The sequence below is a fragment of the Octopus sinensis genome, linkage group LG17, assembly GCF_006345805.1.
Source record: "Octopus sinensis linkage group LG17, ASM634580v1, whole genome shotgun sequence".
NCBI classification, from domain to species: domain Eukaryota; kingdom Metazoa; phylum Mollusca; class Cephalopoda; order Octopoda; family Octopodidae; genus Octopus; species Octopus sinensis.
In genome coordinates, this window is record NC_043013.1 from 205,492 (window position 1) to 231,614 (window position 26,123).

The following is a 26,123-nucleotide window of genomic DNA, read 5'->3' on the forward strand; positions in this document are numbered from 1 at the left end:
AAGAAGGGCCAAGCCCTGAATTTCAAAATTTCCATCGAGGCAACCCAACATAACAAGGGCAATCTTAGAATTATGGAAGCCCTCCTTATCAACAAATTGAGACCAGCCATTAACAACAGGAAAGAACTACACAAAAGCAGCAGCAGCAGCAGCAACAACAACAACAGCCTGCGCATGTCACCTTCACCCTTCCTCCCTCTCCCACACACACATCGGTGCAACAACCTTTTCCCAACCACCATTTTCCTGAATGTCCTGAAGAAGTGGTTTTTTCACCTTGAAAGATAGAAACACGAGGTAAAACTGCCACTTTGTTCTGCTTTCTTTTCAATTTGCAGCCTTTGTACCTTCCTGCATTGTTCTGGCTTTTCACAACTGCATTCTTTAAAATACATACATACCTACATACATATATATATACATACATATATATATATATATATATATATATATATATATATATATATATATATATATTATATATATATATATATATATATATATATATATATATATATATATATATGTATGTATGTATGTATGTATGTATGTATGTATATTATGTATATTCATACACATATACATACATACATGCATACATGCATACATACATGCATACATACATGCACTCACACACAAATTAGAACTGCCTTTTACTGTTGCTGTTGGGTTTGCTCTGGCTAAAAAAACTGTTCAAAGGCGTTCCAGTTATAGCCACTCCATCGTTCTCATGAGTATTGCTTAGCAAGGACTATAATCCAATACATACCACCCTTTTATTAAAGTGTAGCTTAAAATTTAAGCATGATTTGGGTGCTATTTTTTTATAGATTGTTTTTCTAGAGCCAATCTTCTAAGATATATATATAAAGTAGGAAGTGTATATGTCAGCACCCTTTGAGTTTGTATGTAGTCAATAATACTGACATTTTTATCGTATATTGCATAATGCTCATTGAATATCTGACAAAACAAGGAAGACAAGATAACATGAGATAAATGTTAGCTGGAGGAGTTTAAGGACCTGAATTTGTGGTTGTGGAGGAGACAGCAGACGTGTTGTGTAAATGGTTGTCGTCATTGTCGTTGTCGGTGGTGGTGTTTTTTATGACCCAAATAAATCACTGAAAATAACTCAGGTGTGGTTGTGTAAGAGGCTTGTTTCTCAACCACATGGTTCAAGGTTCAGTCCCACCGCATGGTACCTTGGGCAAGTGTCTTCTTCGATAGGCTCAGACTGACCAAAACCTTGTGGGTGGATATGGTAGGCAGAAACTAAAAGAAGCCTGTAGTATATATTTGCATGTGTGTGTGTGTCTGTGTTTGTCCCCCACCACTGCTTGACAACTGGTGTTGGTGTGTTTACGTCCCCGTAAATTCGCAGTTTGGTGAAAGAGAAAGATAGAATAAGTACTAGGCTTCAAATAAATTAAGTAATAGGATTGATTCAAGGTGGTGCTACAGCATGGACACAGTCTAATGACTGAAATAAGTGGAAAAAAAAAAGATAAAGACATATCCTAATGAGATAGAGGATAAGGATAAAAATGTCGAATCCCTTGGATAAGGAATGTAATGGCAGCGAAAAGCCCAACCTCAAAATGGCGCTTTTAGGGACTGAGAATAAAATCAGACTCACCCATGAAAAAGAAAGGGTAAACGGGGAAGCGAGGGCGGTGGGGAATATAAAAAGAAACCCTAAAGCCTTCTACAAGTTCACAAAAGAGTCTGCCACAGTGCAATACAAGACAGGGCCCCTGTTTGATGAAAAGGGCTTACTGACTGCAGACCCCAAGAGAATAAGTGAAGCATTCAATAAACAATTCCAAAGTGTTTTCACCTTCCCACTAGAAAATATGAAAATAAGCAAAGATGATGAGTTCTTCAACACCTCCAAGAGAAAAAGGCAACCATCAATTCTATTGACATTACAGAAGAAGATGTATTGTCAGTCATTGACAAGATAAATCCAAACTCTGCAACAGGCCCAGATGGGCTCCCAGCAATTCTGTTAAAAGCATGCAAGAAAGCTCTTGCAAAACCACTGCAAATGCTTTTCCAGAGTTCCCTTGAATGCGGTACATTTCCTCAAATGTTAAAAGAAGCAATAATCTGTGCTGTCCACAAAGAAGGAAGTAGAGCAGATGCTATAAACTACAGGCCTAACTCTCTTACTTCACATGCCAGCAAGATCATGGAACGCATTGTCAGAAAAACAAAAACTGACCATGTTCTTTGAAGAAAATAACTTGCTTACAGACATGCAACATGGTTTCCGCCTGGAAGGGGCTGCCTAACACAGCTACTACAGCACTTCGACTGGGTACTAAAACAACAGCTCAACCATTCAAATGTGGATGTGATATATCTTGACTTTGCCAAGGCCTTTGACAAAGTCAATTATGGGATGATATGTTACAAATTGCGTGACTTTAGTATCGCTGGTAGACTGGATGAATGGCTGCATGATTTCTTGAAGGGCAGAAGTCAGGCTATCACAGCAAATGATGCTCCCTCTGAAGTGACACCAATCCTCAGTGCAAAATATACTATACGTTAATGCAAGAAATATTGTGTTTATTGACTATCTTCATAATGATCAATGGAAAGTTCAATGCCAACTTGCTAAGGTAGTTATGATAGGCTATCAAGATCAAACACCCAGAAAAACTGATGAATGGGGTCTTGTTTCATTAGGACAATGCTCCAGCACACAAGTCCTTGGTTTCAATGGTGTCTGTGCCTGACTGGCTTTGAACTGGTTGCTCACCCTCCACATGTTAGTGATTTGGTTCCATCTGGTTATCATCTGTTTCCCAACATAGAAGAACACTCAGCTAGGCACCAGCATCACTGTGATGATGATGTCTTATCTGCTGTTGATGACCATTTTGACCAACAGAATGGCTTCTTCATCAGGGCAATCCAAACACTGCAACTTCTTATGGAAGTGTGTGGACAGTAAGAGGAACGACGTTAAAAAATGAACTTCATTTGGTCCCATTCCATGAGAGTGTCTTGCTCAGCCTACAAACATTTCAGCCGACCCTCATAATAATAATAACTATCATACCTGCATTTGTTTTAACATTAACATTAAAAAAATCTACATTTTTCATTAAAAAATTTGTACCTAGGTTTGCACCAACTAAGCAAATTTTGTTGCTGAACCACTGTCCAAAGCAGAAGGAACACTATTGTTTGTGGTTGCTCTCTTGGGCATGTCCTCAGCCATAGAGTCAGTCACACTCACCAGCTACACCAACGATACAAAAGTATCGCAGCAGGTCAAGGCTCCTACTGACATCCTAAAACTGCAGAATGACCTGAACGAAATGTATAAATGGGCAAACAAGAATAATATGCAGTTCAATGGTGCAAAATTTCAAGCACTCCCATATCAACTCACTAACCAGAAGTACAAGGTCGTGTCTCATTTTCATGTGTAGGTATTGGTCAAGCAGATGTTTGACGCAATGACGAGCGAGTTGATGTGGGTGTCAGTCGTGCCGATGTTTAACGTAATTCCCCTTCCTCGGAACTTTCCACGAGTAATTCCTTCCCCATCCTCGGAATTTTTAAGCAAGTAATTCCTCCCATTCCTCCTCCTCGGAACTTTGCAGGAAATGATTCCTCCACCTCCTCTGAACTCTCCAGGAATTATTTCCTCCCCTCCCTCTTTCTCCTCAGAACTTTCCAGGAAATCATTCCTCTCTCTCCTCTGAACTTTCCAGGAATTAATTGCTACCCGTCCTCTGCCTTCTCAGAACTTTCTGGGAAGTTATTCCTCCCCACTCGAAACTTTCAAGGAAGTAATTCCTCCCCCTCCTCGGAACTTTCCAGGAAGTAATTACTCACCCTCCTCTCCTTCCTCGAAACTTTACATTCATATACATGTAAAGTATCCGCATGTCATTGGTCTACTGCTAGTCTCATGACTTGAACGTAATCTAAAATAGCTAAGACAATGCATGGGACAGCAAGCGCTCGAGCCTCAACAGATGAAGTACACGATAACAAACGTAGACATACGTCAGCCGCTAAGATGTCCGTGATAGACGTAGGGCAGCTCTACATCGTATATTTACATTAACTGTGGGTAAGCAAGCAAAAGTGTGATCGCATATTTGCGGCAACCATTGTCAAGGGGTTAAGGCTCTTTTCCGTCATGTCGTTCTGTTTTAGGCCTATTCTCATCGTGCCCTGCCATGACGAGTTTAAGCTAATTCATCTTGTGTCGCACCATGCCGAGGTGAGGCTCCTCCCCGTTGTGCCATCAGAGTCAAGGCTCCTTTCCGTCGTGCGGTACCGTTTTGACTGAAGGCTCCTTTCCCCTGTGTCACGCCGTTCCTAGTTAAGGCTCTTCCTTATCATGCTGCACCATGTGGAGGTAAAGCTCCTTCCCGTTGTGCCATTCCAAGCTAATGCTCCTTCCTATCGTGCCATGCCCTGCTGAATTTAGGCTCATTCCTCTCGTGACATGCTATTCCGAGTTAAGGCTCCTTCCCGTCGTTTCATGCCATTCCGAGTGAAGGCAGTTTTATCCTTCTGCACCATGCCGAGTTAAGGCTCCTTTGCTTTGTGTAGTGCCGTGCCGAGTTAAGGTACCTTTCTGTCGTGTTGTGCCATTCCGAGTTGAGGCTCCTCCTTGTTGTGCTGTGCCGTGCCAATTTAAGAATCCTTTCCATCATGCAATTCCGAGCTAAGGCTACTTCATGTCATGCTGTGTCATCTCGAGTCAAGACTCCTTCATCTCGTGTCATGTCTCTTTGAGTTAAGGCTCCACTCCGTCGCGCTGTATCATACCGTGCCGAGTTAAAGTTTTTTTCCCCCATCGTGCTGTTCCAAGCTAAGGCTCCTTCCAGTCATGCAGTGCACTTCCAACTTAAAGCTCCTTCAGGTCGTGCCATTCCAAATCAAGGCTCCCCCCCATCAAGCCATGCCGAGTTAAGACTCCTCCCCGTCGTACCATGCCATGCAGAGTTAAGGCCCCTTTCTTTCATGTCAGTTTCAGCGAACGCTCCTTCCTATCGTGCCGTGCCTTGCTGAGTCTAGACTCATTCGTCCCTTGTCGTGCCGTGCCGTGCCTTGCTGAGTCTAGACTCATTCGTCCCTTGTTGTGCCGTGCAGTGCCTTGCTGAGTCTAGACTCATTCGTCCCTTGTCGTGCCGTGCCGTGCCTTGCTGAGTCTAGACTCATTCGTCCTTGTCGTGCCGTGCATTGCTGAGCCTAGACTCATTCGTCCCTTGTCCTGCCGTGCCGTGCCTTGCTGAGTCTAGACTCATTCGTCCCTTGTCGTGCCGCGCCGTGCCTTGCTGAGTCTAGACTCATTCGTCCCTTGTCGTGCTGTGCCGTGCCTTGCTGAGTCTAGACTCATTCGTCCCTTGTCGTCCCGTGCCTTGCTGAGCCTAGACTCATTCGTCCCTTGTCGTGCCGTGCCGTGCCTTGCTGAGTCTAGACTCATTCGTCCCTTGTCGTGCCGTGCCATGCCTTGCTGAGTCTAGACTCATTCGTCCCTTGTCGTGCCGTGCCGTGCCTTGCTGAGTCTAGACTCATTCGTCCCTTGTCGTGCCGTGCCATGCCTTGCTGAGTCTAGACTCATTCGCCCCTTGTCATGCCGTGCCGTGCCTTGCTGAGTCTAGACTCATTCGTCCCTTGTCGTGCCGTGCCTTGCTGAGTCTAGACTCATTCGTCCCTTGTCGTGCCGTGCCTTGCTGAGCCTAGACTCATTCGTCCCTTGTCGTGCCGTGCCGTGCCTTGCTGAGTCTAGACTCATTCGTCCCTTGTCGTGCCGTGCCTTGCTGAGCCTAGACTCATTCGTCCCTTGTCGTGCCGTGCCTTGCTGAGTCTAGACTCATTCGTCCCTTGTCGTGCCGTGCCGTGCTGAGTCTAGACTCATTCGTCCCTTGTCGTGCCGTGCCGTGCTTTGCTGAGTCTAGACTCATTCGTCCCTTGTCGTGCCGTGCCATGCCTTGCTGAGTCTAGACTCATTCGTCCCTTGTCGTGCCGTGCCGTGCCTTGCTGAGTCTAGACTCATTCGCCCCTTGTTGTGCCGTGCCGTGCCTTGCTGAGTCTAGACTCATTCGTCCCTTGTCGTGCCGTGCCGTGCCTTGCTGAGTCTAGACTAATTCGTCCCTTGTCGTGCCGTGCCATGCCTTGCTGAGTCTAGACTCATTCGTCCCTTGTCGTGCTGTGCCGTGCCTTGCTGAGTCTAGACTCATTCGCCCCTTGTTGTGCCGTGCCGTGCCTTGCTGAGTCTAGACTCATTCGTCCCTTGTCGTGCCGTGCCGTGCCTTGCTGAGTCTAGACTCATTTGTCCCTTGTCGTGCCGTGCCGTGCTGAGTCTAGACTCATTCGTCCTTTGTCGTGCCGTGCCGTGCCTTGCTGAGTCTAGACTCATTCGTCCCTTGTCGTGCCGTGCCGTGCCTTGCTGAGTCTAGACTCATTCGTCCCTTGTCGTGCTGTGCCGAGTTAAGGCTCCATTCCTGTCTTGTCATGCCATTTTGAGTCAAGGCAGTTTGATAAAACTTTCCTTCCTGTCATGCTGGGCCGTGCTGAGTTAAGGCTCCTTTGACTCCCATTATGCAGTTCTGAGTTAAGGCTCCTTAGCCCTGTGCAGAGATAAGGTCCCTCACCGTCGTGCTGTACCGTCTAGAGTTAAGGCTCCTTCCCGTCGGGTTGTGCCATGTCTTGTTAAGTTTCCTCCCCATCGTGCCGTTCCAAGTGAAGGCTTCTTCCCGTCATGTCGTGCCATTCCGTGTCAAGGCTTCTTTCCATCGTGCAGTGCCGAGTTAAGGCAGTTTGCCAAAATTTGTCCTTCCCAACATACCCTGCCATCTCGAGTTAATGATCCTTCCCATTGCGCCGCGCCGTGGGGACATGAACCACCTCCCCGTCGTGATGTTCGGAGCTAATGCTCCATCCTGTCGTGCCGTGCCATGCCAAATTTAGGCTCATTCATCTCGTGTCGCACCGTGCCAAGTTAAAGCTCATTTCTCCCGTGTCATGCCGTTCCGAGTTAAGGCAGGTTGATAAAACTTTCCTTCATGTGATGCCGTGACATGTTAAGGCTCCTTTCCCCCGTGTCGTGCCGTGCCAAGTTAAGGCTGCTTCCTGTCGTTTTCTGCAGTTCCTTGTTAAAGCTCCTTCCCGTCGTGCCGTGCCGTTCCAACTTAAGGTTCCTTTCCCCCGTGTCGTGCCGTTCCTAGTTAAGGCTTTCCATGTTGTGCCGATTTCTTAAAGCGTCCTGAGAGTGTGAATGAAGGAAATGAAGAAACGTTTTGTCCGGTGTACCTAATATGTGCTACTTCGGCTTTTGGTTACGCATCCAACTTATTGAATAATCACGTGAATGCTTTTATGGAAAGTTACATATAAACGCTGTTGAACATTGAATTCAAGGAATTTAGTCGAGTAGCAAATCTATTTATTTATTTTTACACTGGAAGAGTTGATAATGTGATGGCGGTTAGGAGGCAGTAAGTCTGAAATTACTGTCTCCTTGGCCAAAACTAATATATGCATGCGTGCGTGCGTGTGTGTGTGTGGGGGGGGAATGAGAAATACCAAAGTTTATCATTTTGAAATTGTATCATAACCTCCGGCCCTATCCACACACACACACACACACACACGCAAGTATCGGTTGTCTTTTTACAATTGTACCACAGCCTTATCGCTCCTCTCCCACCCCCACCGCGCACACACACCAAAGAAACAATGTTACACTGTCGCGCAGTGAATCAGGCTTTTATCAGGAGACACATGACAAAGGTTAGGGCTGATAGTCCTCACACGATTTAGCCCTAGGTCAACCATGAATGAGCAGACCTAAGACTGAAGGCATTATATCTATGGCCATCCCATTTTTCACTAAGGCTATGTAGGGATCTTTTCGGTTTGAACGGCAGTTTTTAACATAATTTCTAGGTAACTAAAAAATTTTAAACTTCGTATACTGGTAGAATTTGTTTATAAAACATCTTTTTCTCTTGGCTTTCTTGAGAAAATTCTATAGTTTGTAAGATATTTGTTGGTTTTTTTCTTCAATTTCTGCAATTTCAACCAATCAATGACGTCTATTGAGGTGAAAACATTCTGTGCCGTATGAATATGTCCCTCGTTTAAGAAACAGATTGGGTTTATTTACATTTGTGAAGAAAAAAATGATACCCTCCCCCCAACCCTAAAACAGATTGAAATGCAATAGATCGATACTAGGGTCATAATTATGGGTGACAATTTCATATGACACCGCTAGAAAAAACTGCCGTTCAAACCGAAAAGCTCTCTATGGGTAGGACTACATCGTCTAATATTTTTTTGCTTTTTGTTTTATTTATTATAGATGCAGTTTGAAGTTGATTTGGCTGGTCTTTCTAGCAGGTTCAGCATTTGCATAAAGGCTCATTCGATAACTTGCAAAGTTAAAGTTGATAGTAGTCTTTAGACTGGATTAGCCTCGATCGTGCAGCCCTGGACGCAAAACTCTTGACTGTGTCGCCGTTTAGTCTTGATCTATATTATCACACGAAGCTATCCTTATTTAACGCGTTAAGATGTGTGTTAATCGAGGGAGATTTGGCTGCTATTTGCTTCAAGTCAGCATCTGCCACTCCACCGTTACTTTTCTCTCCGAATGAAGCTCAAACTTGCTGTTTTCTCTTCAAGCAAAGGTTGAAAGAGAAAACTGTTTTCAGTTCTTTTCATTTTGTCCGCCACAGAACGTCTCCCACCATAGCCACAAACCAGACGTCCTGCTCGCTCAAAGGAAGGCTGTGGAACTTTACAATGGATTCAAACGAGAGCCTGATCTGTTCTATACATGGACACGTCCTCTGCGTGGAGGATGTTAACGCCAAATGAACTGCCTGATTAATTTGAAGTCAAAATGAAACGATTGAATGCAGCTGTTTGGGATGCTGGCGATTTGGTATTGCTGACGGTCACTGAACCTGATTTGGCGAGGCAAATACACATGCGCGCAAAGAAATATACACATGGAGATGGAGAGAGGAGAGAGAGAGAGAGAGAGAGAGAGAGAGAGAGAGAGAGAGAGAGAGAGAGAGAGAGAGAGAGAGAGAGAGAGAGACGAGGTAGAGAAAGACACTACAATTTATGAATTGAAAACGATTGGCATAAACACTTTCCCTCTCTTCATATACATAAAGAGAAATATTCTCACACATATAAACAGAGGGAGAGAGGGGGAAGTTGAGAGAGAAAAAGAGAATGGGAGAAACATTAAAAAGTTTGATGTCAAATAAGTCAGCGTCAAATCAACAACGCCGAGTAGGTGACGCCAAAACGGCTGTGCCATGACGTCTCCTTCCCTGATGGAAAATGTTTCTTTCACGAGAAGCAACGAAATCGACTACAATCCGGTCCGACGAAAACTTGAGATATGAGACTCAGGCGGCGATGATACAATGGAGGCGATGTATGGATTCATCACCTCTTTCCGCTTTTCTAAGGATAGCTTCTCAGCCCATTTCTAGATGAGACTGATCACCCTGCTTATAACTTTGTCCAAATTCCTATCCATCTGTAGCTTAATGGCTCATGCGTCCATCGCCTTATGATGCTGTGTAACGGCATGGACTTGGTTTTTCTAAGAGCCAAGATGCAAGCCTATTGACTTGTTAATAACATTTTGGTGAAGATACTAGCAAAAATATTGGCGTTTGTCATCGAAGATATGTTCGGGAAGGCACAGACATACGCGGTCACGAGTAAATCTATCCATTACAACCTCCACTTCATGCGACTATTTCAATTTCGGTGGTGTCCGACACCATTATGGTGATGTCGTCTGCATCTGCCGAGAAGGTTCATCTGCATCCCAGTTTGAATGGGATGCTTCTCAATACCTCCAATTTCCGCCTTAATGGTTCGAGGGCCAGTGCATACAGAAGGAAGAGGTCGTCTCTGACAGTCTGAGTGAGTGATTTGAAACACCTCCGATGGGTGGCCATTTAATCTGACATTCAATAGATGGCGCTACGCATAGAAATGACCCAACGCCTAAACTATTTCTCGAAAACCGCACAGATCTACTTTGAAACGAGTAACCCTAACCCAACCTGGATCACTAAACACAAAATTATGGCTTTGCAGTCATGTCGCATCTCTACTTTCGGAATTCGTTGAATGATTTTCATTCTCTCTTGTTTTAGAACATGCACTTTAGCTTTGAAAATTCAACCTATGAATTTCGCGTTAAAGAAATGGCCAAGAGTCATTCTCACCTCCAGTACTGAGGTCACGGTGTCTTTCTTAATCCCTTCTGCTAATTCGTTTATTAGTTTCTTCTCTAATTTATTTTTCTTTGTCTTTCATCTTAGCTAAACTTTCTCTAATCTTCATCTTGCGGGTGCCCTACCACCAATTGTCGATAATTGCCCCGTCAACATCCGCCTAACTAGTTCACCAATTCGGTCAACGTAGGTTTTGCGTGCCGGAATCAAAGCGTTTAGCTTCAGTTTGCAGGATCTTTGTTTATGCATCCTAACTTTGTGAAAATCGCAAATGTGTGGTCTGCGTGACTGGCTAGAGTTTAAATAATGGACACTACTCTATCTTTGTCTGCTGAGCAAACAAACACCTTATCTAGACACGATCTAGATGACCAGACGCAGTTGCTTGATGCACACACTAAGTCATTGAGCGAGAAATCCTATCTGTAACTTTCAGGCAATTGAAGCAGCCTAAACAGGTTTGTGAGGACTTTAAACCCTTTCACCCATTGACTAAGGATCCAGACTTGTCCCAGCTTGTGTCTAAAATATCAAACCAGTCTCCACTAGTAATAAAAAGCTGAATAGTTTCAAGAAAGTGTCCAGATGCTAGGAGAAATCCAGTTGCACGTCTTAGTGGGACCACAAATGGCCTCTAGCCAAAAGCACAAAAGCACAGCTGCTGTTCTCGTCTAGCAGCATCAGCATGTCATCCTTAAGCAAGAATATTATTGACAGTGACTTCGAAGTTTCGGCCAACTAAGCCATCGTCGAACTGTGGTGCATTGAAGATAATCTTGTTTATATAGTCTCTGTTGAGAAACAATCTTCCTTGGGTGAGTTTCAGTTGAATGCTAATTACAATGTAGGGTGGGTTTTGACGGAGAGGCGTTTTGAAGCAATTTTTATTAAATTTGGGTTATGTTATTGTTCAGAATTTATTCATGCATGGGCAACTTTGTAGACATTTCAGGTGTGTAGACATGTTAGGTGTGTCAGTTTTAGGTCATGGGATTGTTTTGTTTTGTTTCTTGTTAGTGGTTCACAAAATGGACGTAGATAGGTATAGGAAATTTTCGGGTCAGCGGATATACCAGTAGTTTAATTTTAGAGGCGTTTTCTTTTGTCACATATCTCTGTCATGTACATTTTTCTCTACGTCATGTGTGGCAATCTCTCCCTCAACATTCAGAATGCTAACAAAAGAATTGCCGACGATCTCATTTGCAGCAATAAAAAAAAGACTTCTCTTCATTGAAAAGCCTTCTTTTCCTCATTTGAAAAATTATGTGTTGTTGCTATTAATTGTAGAGTTAAAATTGTTCAAATTAATGTTCTAAGACGTTAAAATACCATTACATTTTCATTTCCCTGTATTTTGAAAATCCACAACATAAGGCGTAGAACCACAAATTAAGAGAGGCCCGGATGACAACCCGAGTTTCCGGTAACTCCAGTCGGGGCTGATTCCACCCATATGTTTTGGATCCATCATTCTCATTACGATAATCTTTATTAGGGTGTGTTTATAGTAAGCATTTGAGGCATTTGGAACGATTCCATCAATATTGTCTTAGGAAAATTCTTGGGATAAATTGGAGAATGACGATCAGTGATGTAGAGGTACTTGAGAGAAGTTGTAGTCGGAGTGTGGAGCTGATCGTTGTTTGAGATTAGGTGGAAATCGGGTGAGAAAGAATGATAAAAGTCTTCATAAGCAACTGCTGTATGGTGAGCTGCAAATTGTAAAAGGCTAGCGTATAAACACAAAATGAGGTTCAAAGACTGCCTTAAAACTGCTTGGACACAGACAGGAATTTCAGATGTTAATTGGGAGAGAGAAGCACAAGATCGAAGTGGATGGAGGGAACGAGTGCTGAGGGGTCGTTCGGAAATTGAAAGAGAGAAAATGAAGCACGAGTAGATTAAGAGAAGGCTTAGAAAGAATGAACCTGTGGAGAATGGGGGACTGTTGCTTTTTATGTGTGTGATTTGTGGGAGGAAATGCTTGAGCCATATAGACCTGGTCAGCCATCAGAGAAGACACAGGAATCGAACCCCCTTGTAAATTGCGATACGGCTATTGTGCAACCTGTGGAATGGTGTGACTTTCAGTTGGAGGATTGAAAAGGCAAAAGATTTCATACTGTGACACCGGTGGATCTTTTCGGTTTGAACGGCAGTTTTTTCTAGCGGTGTCATATGAAATTGTCACCCATAATTATGACCCTAGTATCGATCTATTGCATTTCAATCTGTTTTAGGGTTAGGGTTAGAGTTAGGGTTAGTTAGGGTTAGGGGTGGGGAGAAGGGTATCTTTTTTTCTTCACAAATGTAAATAAACCCAATCTGTTTCTTAAACGAGGGACATATTCATACGGCACAGAATGTTTTCACCTCAATAGACGTCACTGATTGGTTGAAATTGCCGAAATGCAAGAAATTAAACAACAAATATGTTACAAACTACAGAATTTTCTCAAGAAAGCCAAGAGAAAAAGATGTTTTATGAACACATTCTACCAGTATACGAAGTTTAAAAGTGTTTAGTTACGTGGAAATTATAAAAAAAAACTGCCAGTCAAAGCGAAAAGATCGGCACCGGTTCCTTCTGCCAGCCAGCACAGATGTGCATTAATTATGTCTTAGAATTTGCCAATCTTTGGCTGGGCTCAGGAGTCATAGAACGGACTCACACTGCGTCACCAATGACTCATTTCAACTATTCTCTCTAGCAATGGCTTTGCTCGTGTATGAGAAAGCAAGCACGATACATTCATGTATATGTATATGAGTAAATAAGTGTATATGTATATTTATGTGTGTATATATATCCTCATATATAATGTATATATGTGTGTACGTGTGTGTGTGTACGTGTGGAGAGAGAGAATCAAAGGTTATCTTTTTGCAATTGTATCACAGCCTTATCAAATTACACACACACACACGCACACACACGCACGCACACGCACGCACACGCACACACACGCACACACACGCACACACACGCACGCACACGCACTCATACAGATACGCGTTTGACAGTGTATAAATGAGCGCGCGCGCGCGTACAACAATGGAAAAATGTATATACCTTTATCGGGTAATATCAAATATTTTCTTTTTCACAAGTGTATCACAGCTTTATCATGCAAACGCACACACGTACACACACGCGCACACTGACACACACACACACACACACACACACACTTACATTTACATATACATGTATACACACACACACACACAGAAATACACACTTATGTACACGAATCAAAAACTTTTCTTTTAAAGCCGTGTTACGCTGTCACGCAGCGTTCACAGTTTTTGATAAAACACAAGCCTGAATGAATCAGGCGCTTATCACAGATTCCAGTGTTAAAGGTTCAACAGTGAAATTTAAGGTTATCTGTGGCGTGACTTGGTCGACATGTCGCATTTTTTATAACCTGGGTTCAACCTTAAGTGAAGCAATACTATGTCCATAGTTGTTCCAACACTGACCATCCTACCTTTTTGCATCTTAAGTACCCCATTATCAGGTCTAGCCTTCTTTATTTAAGAGTTGTGTGTGATTTAAGGAGAGAGACTTAGTTGTTATTTCTACCATAGGGGTTCTCAACTCAAGGCCCCCTATGATTATTATTCTATTATGGTGGAACCCCGTAGCCATTCGATGTTTAAAAACAAGGTTTCCAGATACTTCTTTCAAAATTCTTATTTTATTTTCCACTTTTCACACAGTAACTTGTGTCAAATGAATTAAGCAAAACGTTGGAGAAAGAAGCCTGCTTCTTGCAATAAACAAATCTAAATCCACACATTTTCTTGGACCCTTAATACATTTTTATGGGTCCCCACTTTACTATTGTGCTTGTGTGTAACCCCCAAAATTTTAAATGGACCTCTATGGGTCATAGAGCATCCGATTGAGATCCTCTCTTCTTGCAGGTCAAGCGTGCTTGTAGCCGCTCTCTCATTAGAAAATGTACAAATTTTGTCAATCAAAGAAATTCCTAATTTTGCCTGAATAAAAGTATTGTTGGAGAGGGTACTAGATGAGAGTGTTATCAATATGCTGGGTGATGGTGTTGGTATCCTTCTCTGGTAAAGTCTGAAGGAAAAGGTTTCTGATGTTGCCCTACAATGTCTGAGATTACAGCAAGGAATATTAACGCCCTATAATTCAGTGACGCGACATTGTTAATAATGATAATTTGAATTAGCCCAACCTTACATTGATTTTTCGTGGGAAGGAACATCCGATGAAATGGAACACAGTGATTGATTTAAGTTTATTTTAGGACGAAGGCCGGTGTGTGTGTGTATGTATGTATAAATACCTGTTGAGACAGGTATGTCTCTACTCCCTGGAGCGAAGGCGGAAGAAGTATGCCTCTACTCCTTGGAGCGAAGGCGAGAGAGGTATGTCTCTACTCCCTGGAGCGAAAGTGGGAGAGGTATGCAGTAATATACATCTGGAAGATCCTGGAAGGAATTGTGCCACATTTTGGCATTGAAAGCTACACAAATGTCAGAATGGGTCGACACTGCACAGTGCCAAAGATCCCAGCAATGCCATCGCGCTTCAGGACCAGTTACTGCAACAGCCTGGGTTTCAGGCGCCCATAGCTTTTTAATATTCTCTCAAAGAGTCTGAGGAACCTGCACAAAGTAGATGTAGGCGTTTTTACATCAAGGCTGGACCTCTTCCTGTCAGGAGTCTCAGACGAACCTACCTCAGGGCAAGAGGTGCAAATGAGGGTAGCTACATCAAACTCCATTCTTCATCAAGTATCACATATTAGAGGAGGATCTCAGTAATTACAGTGTAGCAAAACGGCGATGCTCCAGCATAGCCACAGCTCTGAGATGAAACTACAATATATATCTCAATTGGTGCACAGATGCAAGGACAGCTGTGTTTGAAGTAAAAGAACTCCATTTAATTTTTAAAATGTGATGAAGGCATTTTTGGTGGAATTGTTCAAACAGTTTAAAATACCTTTCATAACAAGTCCAAGATTCACAGGAATACAACAGGGACAGTAAGACAAATGATTTGTAAAGAGCCAGCTTTGTATTCTAATTTATATGCCGCTGGCACCAAATGCGTGACTCCAAACCACCAAATGCTTTTGCTGCACTTTGAATTCGCAGCTCTATTTCTGTTTCAAGATTTCCATAATTTTGAACAGAGCTTCCAAAGTAGAGGAACAAATCGACAACCTCAAGTAACTTTCCCTTAACAAAAGTTTTAGTGGGGTTACAAACAGGACCACACGCAGGTTGATGCATTACAACTGTTTTTTTCAAGTTGATGGTGAAGCCAAAATCATCAAAAGCCGAGTCAAATGCAGATACAAGAAATTGGAGACCTGTTTCAGAATGACTGACAAGATCGCAATCGTCAGCATATAAAAGTTCCCAAATGAGTGAAGTTTTGTTTTGAATTTCAGTCTGGTCAGATTAAAAACATTCCCTGTTGTTTGATATGTTATGTAAATATTCTCCTCGAAGTTTTGAAAAGCATGTGACAGCAAACTATATTGAAAAGAGGATGGGTGCATCAAGGTCTCCTTGCTTTATTTCCTTTTCCACAGCAAAAGATTCAGAGAGCTTTCCACCAAAGTTAACTCTAGCTTTCATATCTTGATGCAAAGCCCTGATCATGTTTACAAATTATTCTGGACAACCTATTTTTCTTAGAATTAGCCACAGAGCATTTCGATTAACAGTATCGAATGTTTCTCAAATCAACAAAGCAATGGTATAGAGCAATATTCTGTTCAATGCACTTTTCTTGTAATTGTCTGACAGTAAAGATACAATCAGCTGTGCCCCTGGAGGAACGAAAACTACACTGAAACTCAGACACTATATTTGGAACTATAAAGGTATTTAAACGTTCTAACAAAATGCGAGCAAGTACCTTTCCAACCACAGACAAAAGCAAAATCCCATGAAAATTACCACACAGATCCTTTGGCCCCAATTTATACAAAGAGACTAAAATGGCATCAATCCAGTCTTGAGGCACTTTATCAGTTCTCCAACAGTGACAAATTAATATATTTAAGAGTTCAAACATTTTGTCAACCCCATATTTCAAGACTTCTGCACAGATTCCATCAGACTCTGGAGACTTATTGTTATTCAGCTTATTCACAGCTAAATAAGTGTCATTTAGAGTTGGTTCAAATGCCATCTCTTCCATAACTGGAAGGTGTTCAATTTTTTTCTATCATCCTTATGTCAACGGATGATGGTCTATTCAAAAGTGTAGAAAAATGTTCTACCCAGTGCTTATGAATAGAAGCGGTGTCACTAGAGCTACTAAGGAAGATTTTGGGCCATATACCTCCTTAACATAAGAGTACAAACCCTTGGCATCATTTCTATCCCCTGCGTCTTGTACCCCTTTTGCTCTATCATTCCACCATTCCTGTTTAATTTTCCTTAGATTAGTCTGCACTTTCCTTTTCAGCTTTCTGTAAGTTTCGTTTGACTTGGGGTTCAAGGATTGAGAAAGAAGTGTATTGACTAAGTTTTGTTTTTCTAAAAGTAGATCATGAATTTCTGCTGATCTTTCTGAGAACCAGTCACTGGATTTATGAGATTTAATTCCCACTGATGAACTTGCTGCTTGAAATACTTTTGTTTTGAAATCTTCCCATAGATTGTTTGGGTCAAGATTGATACTTTCCATAGCATTGTGGAATCTTTGCAAGTTGCTTGATAATTTAGAGTTTGCAACATTTAACTTTTTGGGTGCCTTAAGACCAGACTCTCGATTGTTAGGCATTATCAAAAAATTTATTTTTCCACGCACTAGACGATGGTCAGTCCAGCTCTCTGCCTCTCTCATGACCCCAACGCTAGAAACGTCTTTCATATCACGTTTCCTGATCAGAATATAATCTATGAGATGCCAGTCCTTAGATCTTGGGTGCATTCAGGTGGTTTTATATTTATTTTTCTGCTTAAACAGAGTGTTGGTGACAACCGATTATTCTCAGTACAAAACGTCAAAAGAGCTACTCCATCTTTATTGCATTTTCCAATCCCATGTCGACCTAAAACAGGTCCCGAAACAGTCTTTTCCAACTTGAGAATTGAAATCTCCCAATACGACCAGCTTGTCAGAAATTGGTACTTTCCTCAATAATTGTGCTAGATCGTCATAAAACTGTCCTACAGTTTCATCAGAATGGGACATTATTGGTGCATAAATACTGACAACAGTAAGAAACCTACCTTTTGTCAGTTTAATACGGCATGACATGATCCGTTCAGATATACCACTTGGAAGCTCTGCAATGGAGGATACCAATGTATTCTTGAGAGCAAACCCAACACCAGATTCTCTACGCTGACCCTCAGGTAGGCCTCTCCAAAAGACAGTACATTCATAAGTAGGTTCATTTACATGACCCTCGCCAGAGAGACGAGTTTCAGAGAGCGCAACTATATGAAGGGAATATTTCTTGAGCTCACCTGCAATAAGTGCAGAACACCTTTCTGGCGGCCTCTTGCTGAAATTATCATCAAAAAGTGTGCGCACTTTCCAACACCCGAAATTGAAAGGATGCTTATCTTGAAGATTGTTTGACCACAATGGCAGGATGCCGGCCGGGTCCAGCCTTTGATACACTGGGACACCTGCCGAGCCAGACCTGTTCTCCTAAAGTTCCCAAGCCTTTTTTCCACGCACACACGCGCGCGCGCACACACACACACACACACACACACACACACACACACACATATATATATATAGGTTTGGCAAGTTTGTTAACGCTCGAAACTCCCAGCACTTTTTCTTTTTGAAACTCATGTCGCCAGGCAAGGTCTCGTGTGTGTGTGTGTGTGTGTGTGTGTGTGTGCGTGCGCGCGCGTGTACCGCGAAACAAGTACAATCGAGACAAGAATGTAAAGTGGTTTGAAGGGGGACATCGTTATCTTTATTCTATTTTTTCCCCCACTTCAATATTTTTATCATCCGAGCGAATCTATTAATACTTTGTAATATGATTGTATCTGGTCGTTTTGATATGATTGTATCTGGTCGAGCGCAAATGTATGCGTGTGTATGTGAGGACATGCAAACACACAGGTACACACGCGCACACACACAGGTGTGCATGCACACACACACACACACACAGAGGCACACAAACATACATACAGGCACACAAATACACGCACACACTTACACACACATAGAAACATACACAAGTACTACCGGCTGTCGCACGGTATCTACATGCTAAATTCCACTTCTAACGCGTGACAGAAGACAACCGAGGTGACATCAATGGCGGAGCCCGACTGACCCCTTGCCCCACCCTTGCATAAACTACAAGGGACAGCATGTGGGGTGAAGCCATGTGACTGCGAAGAAATAGCAGTTAAATCTCTCTGAAACCACAGTCTAGGGCAGTGGTCCCCCACCTGTGGTCAGTGGACCCCTGGTGCTCTGCATAGGTAGTATTGGGGCTCCCTGAACATGTTACGCTGACAGACCTTTCAATATCCTGGGGTCCATGGGAATACTTATTTAAATAAAAGGGAGACTCATAAGGTTGCGCTGACGTTATAGAACAATTAGTGCGCCGTATAATCACAGCAGACGGTTTCTTGTACCAAAGAAAAGATCATCCAAGCTGTTCCATCGCCTAACAACAACAATCAGATGGTGTAACAAGGAAACTGAATCTGCTATGGCTTACTAGAGGCGCTTACCATTTCACTTGAGCAGACACTCATATCTGACTTGATGCCACTTGTTAACAAATAGCTATTTTATTTCAATCTCTGATCGTAGACATTTTATTCCACAGACATCTCTGACGCACTTAAGAAAATACGATTATCACAATTTGCCTTTAAAACAAAAATTGAAGAAAACAAAGAAGAGAACCTCGTATTGTTATCTCTAGAAATTTTCTCTGGAAATTATTGCCAGCACTGATTTTGTTAATAGCAATGCTAACACAGTAGAACATAATATTGAATCATAAAAACGTTTAATATACTTTGTAGTATATTATGTCTGCATAACGGAATACGGTGGCCCTACAGGTCATTAATATTTGTATTATATTAGATACCGTAAGGTGGTGAGCTGCCAGGACAAAATGATTAGTGATATTTTTCCGGCTTTACGTGCTGAGTTCAAATACCAGAGAAGAGTATTCGGTAAAATAAGTACCTGGTACTTAGCTGGGGTCGATGATATGGATTCACTATTTCCTCTAAAGTTATTGGTCTTGTGCCAAAGTAACGAAATCATTATATTATATATTGTATTGTGCTATATTAGATATCTAGCGTTTATTTTAAATTGAGGATCTTTTCCGTTTGGCTGCCAAGATTTCAAAAATCAGAGTTTATTGAAAATTTTAAGATTTGGTTCATTAATGTAGTTTTCCAAGCTGAATCGGTGGAGATATTTCATTTTTTCCAGAAAAACTTTTTAGAAAAGAGTTATAGAGATTTAAAGTTTGTTCGTTTTCACCCAGCCAGGAATCAGGATTTGGAAGGTGTCATTTTGTGCGTGACTGCACAGTTTGTCAACATCCTGAAAATAGCACGTTTGTTTTTATATGAAACCTTAAAAAATGAATTACGTACGACATATAAACCCCTTATAACTTCTATGTTTTGGAATTTTCAGAAAATTTTGCAAATTTGTTTCTACACTCGGAAAAATCATACGATAATGCAAAAAAATATGGTGGAGGTGCGTGATTTAATGCCTATTTAGCTGTTATTTTTAGCGCACCTCACAACCACCTCAATGACAAAAAAAAAAACGAGTAAACAACATGTATTTTCAGCTTTAAGCATTCAAAATGCATTTAATACGATAAACAGCAAATTACAAATTAAATATTTCTCAAAATAAGAAACTCATAACACAAACTTAAAAGATTTATCCAAAAACAAAATAGCACATTACAAATTAAATATCTTTAAAAAACAAACATTTTGTTGACCAGTTCATTGAAAACGAAAGTTAGAAATGCATTCAAGCAATTTCTCAAACAAATCACAATTTTCATATCTCCTGCGCCACATAAATCCACAGAGATATGAATCTAACAAAGAACGGTGAGTGCCACAGCACCGTTTATGACCTCATTTTACAGAGGCTCATCTACTCTCCACTTGTTGAGTGTGGCTATCATCTTTCGAGTGAACAAACCCAACGCTGTGGTGCACCGTTCTATGCTCAAAATTGTAACCATCAATTTCAGGAATGTGAAAGTACGCCCGTCACAAATCGCTGAAAATTGCAGTTCCTGGGAGAATCGAGTGATGTCTGCATTTCTCCAGTGTATCACGATTCCGACATGGCACTGCATACATAAAAACCTGGTCTCAAGACATTCCTCCCAAAACCCACTGCTCAGGTAGGACCCTTCCTTGGTTGTACTTACGTCTTGAGAAGACTGTTTCATTGATCTCAACAATCCTCCCAGGACCACCAACCTTAACTGGATGACAGGGGCTGGTTTCCTGCACATACTTCCCTAACAAAGCTGTTATAATCAACAGCTGTGCAATGCTTCATCCCCAGTTCTTCAGCTCAAGACCGGACTGAAGTCAATTCCTTAACCCACGAGTAAAGGAAAAGCACAACGGTCCTAAGCGGCAAGGTGCCACCTTCCCTCTCCTCACTGGCACACACTCCATGCATCCTTGGTGCCAGCATTGTCAATACATATTCCCACCACATTTTCTTCTGCTCTTAAAGTACTTCTTCATTTTGCATAATTTTCTTTTAAGTATAACACCCTTTTCTTCTAAATACAAAGCTGCATCCTCCTCTAATGCGTTATTTAAGACCTATTTGGTTGCTATTTTTAGCACATATGACAACCACATTAATGACCCGAATATATTTGTCAACGCGTTCTTTCTTGCAGACAAAAGAGTTCTCATGTTTGGCTCGTTACTATGGAAATAGGCATGAATGTGTTTGTGGCTTACGATTGGCTAAAATTTCAAACTTTAATAACTAATAACACTATTTTTATGGATTTATGGCGAAAATGATTTTCATAGCATTGATTAACATATAAAAGTATATCATTACAATGAATATGAAATCAATTCAAACAGAAATTGAAGAGATTGGGAATCGGCAACCGAACAGAAAATATCCGGAATTAAAAACCAGAGCGGATCTCGTTTTTTTTTTTCATTCGCAAAATATGCCTTTTGTAGAAGACAGTAAAAAATCTGCAAATTGGCTATAATAATGTAGCATAGCAGTCTCATTGCTTTGAAGGTATGATGTTGTTGAGAAAAAAAAATCGGAGAAAAAGTTAAAGAGGTTTAAAAATCGAAAAATCCAGGTATTTTTAGACGACAGCGAGACAGAAATGTTCTGCGTTTAGCGGAAAACTTTAAGGTGACAAGTTTAAGGTTGAATCTGTGAAGTGTAGCGTCTGACCCGTTCACTGTAGGTTTGTAAATAAAGAGAAATACCTAATACCTATCATCTGGATCTAGTCTTTCTTATTCATTGATTGTATTTTATTTTACTTTTTTTTAATTTGTTATATTAATATATTTGTCTGCATGTGTTTACTTTATGCGTATTTCAGTATTATGTATACCTGACATGTATTTGTGTACATCATTAATGTGTGTGTGTGTGTGGTGTGTGTGTGTGTGTGTGTGTGAAAAAGGGGCGTCTGTCTCCATAACTTCAAAGTTGAGTAACGTTTTCATGCTTAGATTTGTAAACTATGATAAGAATAAATAAAGGAAAAGCACAAAAAAATACTAACACACAGAAGCACAGGAAGATATGTAATATGCCAACAGAAAAATTAAAACAAAACGTGGGTGAAACGAATCTGGTGGTGTGAAGAATCGATTGTAAAGAATCAACATCGAACAACGTGTGTCACAGACAAGAGTGAAGTGAACCACGAAGTCGCAGACAACACCGAGACAACAGTGAAGTAAACCACAACAAGCGTTCTGTTGTCATGGTAACAAGCTGCTAAAGCCACGCTGTCTGCTGATTGGCTAAAATTACCCAAATTTCCCAACTTTGATTCCAAAATTACATCAGATTCTTCAATTAGGAGATAAAGTAATTGGTTGATCGTAATCAACATTCGGAGTTGTATCGATACACCGAAAATGAAAGCAATCTGAACAAAATTAAGTGAAGCCATTGTTGATTTTTATTTCACAGACTCTGAGGGAACCGGATGGAGGACAACCTAGATATGTTTGGAAGATTGCGAAACGTAATAAGAACAAAGAGGTTGGATTTGGCGAGTTTAAACTCAGATATTTAGATACAGTAAAATATCTATTTCAAAAACATAGTGTATATATCAGTTCTCTAATTGTTTCTCACTAAATTTAAATTATCCGTTAAAAGCAACTGGCACTTCAAAGAGTAATCAGTCCCTATGAAATATCAAATCGTATTGCGACAGCTGGTCTCACCATTGACTTAATAAGTATGGAATCGGAAACAAGTAAATCACAGATAATAATAATATTGATTTCTCATGAAGGCACAGATGGCCAAATAATAGAATGTCAAAGAATTGGCTAATGATTGGTAGATTCTATATACTCTCACTGGTGCTGTGATATGTCTTTGGCCAGAACACTTGACTCTCAAATAATTCTGTCCTCCTAAACCCCAACCTGAATCTTTCTGCAAGTTTCTTTCCTTTATTCTCGAGACTTTGCAGTCGAGAATTTATGTGAGTCAGCGGTCAACTTTTGACCACCTCGGGTCAAGTTCAGTTCAACCTCAGTGCGACCTGTTTAGCTATGGAATTGTTATAAATAGGGAGCATAGTTATTTATCACGCTTTCTTTTTCACTCGGCATCTTTAAAGCAGAGATAACATGCATGCTTTCTTCCCTCGGAGTTGCCAAAGAGTTAAAACGTGTCTCCCTCTCTTATTCAATGTCTGTCACAAAGGTAACATGACTCTTTTATCTTCTCACAAACTTTCAGTGAGATAAATTCTTTAACTTTCTCTCTCACCGTTCCCTTCGGACACTTAGCGAGAAACTACAATGGCCAGAGATATCTATACAAAGAACAACAGAACTGCTGCCAGCCATGATATATTACCACTATCTCGAAGTTGTTGTTTGTCTCGTAACGGTAGACAATAGTGACGTTAACTATGATATTTCTGACCATGCAAAGCCTCCAAATTCCGTTTCCGAGATCAGCTCAAGGCCACCCACCTCCGCTGCTACTTTGACCCAAATATTTGGAAGACAATCGCCAAGTAACGTCTGAAGTGGTGACGTGTCATCATCAAGGAAACAGACAAGTGGCAAAGCTCAGACGTCGAAGACGCAAAGATTAATTCGCACTTCCTCATGCCCCTACCAACTCACCCCTGCAATGAATGCCTGCAGCTCTTCTATACCGCCCTTGGCCTGAACAGCCACCTCAGGCATTGGCACCCTTCGCACCCATCAAGATGAAGAGACCCAATGGCTACAGACCTACTACTCGGATACGAGTTGACGACGACGATAACGAATGTACAAAATATATGAATATGAGCCAGAAATAGGTTCATGCAGTGGAAACAATAATTCGGCAGATTTATTATATAACATCTCTTGTGTTTCTAAGCTCATGAGCATTGAACCTGGAAGACTGCTTGCAGACACAAAGCAGGTTATATAAATCTACCGAATTATTGTGTTTCTACGGCATGAAACCAACCATTAGTAGCTTGTCTTACTTTTATATGTATTGAGTTTAGACTCGTTTAATAACAGCCTGGCACCCACGCTTTGTTCTTTTCAGATTTTCTTTTTCATTTCTCTGGGTCATACTTTATCAATTTCATCTTCTGAATGTTTGTTTCGGCGGTTATTAGTTAGTTTTAATCAAGGCTGAGTAAAATCGTTTGCCGTTTTCATGTTTTTTTTTATCGTTGTTTTGTTTTATTGAACTGCGGCCATGTTGGGCCACCATCTTGAACGACTTAGTTACACAAATAGACCCCAGTATTTGTTTTTAAGCCTGGTTCTTGTTCTATCGGCATCTTTTACCGAACCGCTAAGTTACGGGACCTAAACAAACCAACACCGTTGCCAAATGGTGGCCAGGGACAAACACAAGCATGTAGATAGGGTTGTTGGGAAAATACGACCGTACGTAAGGAGTTGGTGACAGAAATGTCTCCTTTTAAACGCCGCACAGTCGCCCTAACAAAAGAAGAAGCCAAAATACATGAAATAAAAGAATAAGTGCCAAAAGGAATAAGAAAGACGACACAACCGTTCTACTGTTTGAGAGAGAAGACTTTATTTACAGATGTGTACAATAAGATAAAGTATGGGTGCCAGCAAAGTGGAGTGTCTGTGTACATGCGACAAGTGTTAGTGTCTGAGTGTTCGTGTGTGCATTACCTGAGTGAACATAAGTACAAGCAAGGTGTATGCAGGTGAGACAGAATACAATACAGAGCATAGAATGAGTCTCTCAGGATATTTTAGACAAGATGGAATTAACTTACCAGTTCGTAGTAAGGTACATAATAGCAGTTCGTTCTGTAACTGGATGTTGGAGTCACAAGGCAGAATGCCGGTTGAACACTTGTCGTGTAGCGGTTGGAGCTTCAATACTGTGCCAGGTCTCTTGATACAGGAATTCTTGCAGGTAGTGCGGTGCTGATAACCTTGGTGAAAATCACAACAGCGAGAAAGCTAAACCTGAGCGAGTGCTGTGTACGTATTGGTGTTGCTGGAGATGAAGGCGACGGAGATGGAGACGACGTGAAGTCGAAGGACGACGATGGTGATGGCGACGGCAGAGAAAGGCGTCGTCGAGATGAAGGCGACGGAGGTGGAGAACGTTCTGTGTTGCTGGTGTATGTTAGCGTCATTTTGGCTGGAGCAGGAACATGGCTGGCTGGTCTAGTCGTCTGTCGCTGGAACTGGAACTGGCTGAGTCACTCTGTGGTCAGAGGTTAGTCCTGAGAAAAAGACTAGAACCAAAGACGAGAAATAGTGATTTGCTGGCGCCTTTTATAATCTGAGATGGGCTCCAGTGAAACCCCCAAAAGACTGTCATGGGACCTTATCCGAAGGCCATGATTGGTTGGTTTACACACTGGCGCGAAATAAGCCAAGAGACAAACTGCGCCAATGTCAACCAATCAGAACAGTGGACACAACAGGGTTAAAATAGCCGAAGATGGTTGCTATCTAACACGAGATCATTTCTAATATATCTCTCAAACAGTGAGGATATCACCTAGCTACGCTACTTGGTTATAATCAAGCTGTGTTCTCATGAAGCACAATTGCTTATTCCAGTCCTCCAAAATTATATGAAGATGTTTGAATGAGCCATGCATAAGAGTTGAAAAATATTGGGAAATAGTTTTTGCAGAATCAAAACAAGAGAATGCCAAAATTACCTCTAATATCCTGTTTTGATACACACACACACACACACACACACACACACACACACAGACAGCACACACACACACACACACACACACACACACACACACACACACACACACACACACACACACACACACATATAAGATCCAAGGATCGAGTTGTAGAAAAAAAGTTAGCTTCAAGCAATCTGTAGTAAATATAAAATACAACTTTCAAGGACAAGAGTGGCTTAATGAGATGGAAGAAGGTTGTCGATGTTTTATTATATCTAAGTACGATAAACCGAAAAAGTTCGTTTTATATTTCACGGTAGGCCACCAGGGTTACTGGGTGTACGAATAAGAATACAAGAGTTAAGGAATGGAGTAGATAAGATCCGGCCTATATTTGTTTCATAGCGAGCGGAACCTCGGAAGTGGTAGATATCTAAGCGAAGTGTACACCGCA

At 41.5% G+C, this 26,123-nt stretch overlaps 1 long non-coding RNA gene across 1 annotated transcript; it reads left to right on the plus strand.

The window, feature by feature from the left end:
- The first annotated feature begins 1,817 nt into the window (after positions 1-1,817).
- LOC118766649 lies at positions 1,818-19,722 on the plus strand. The gene is made up of 3 exons (XR_005002576.1): positions 1,818-1,830; positions 12,257-12,261; positions 19,593-19,722. It is a non-coding gene; the product is annotated as an uncharacterized LOC118766649 (long non-coding RNA).
- The last annotated feature ends 6,401 nt before the right edge of the window (positions 19,723-26,123 follow it).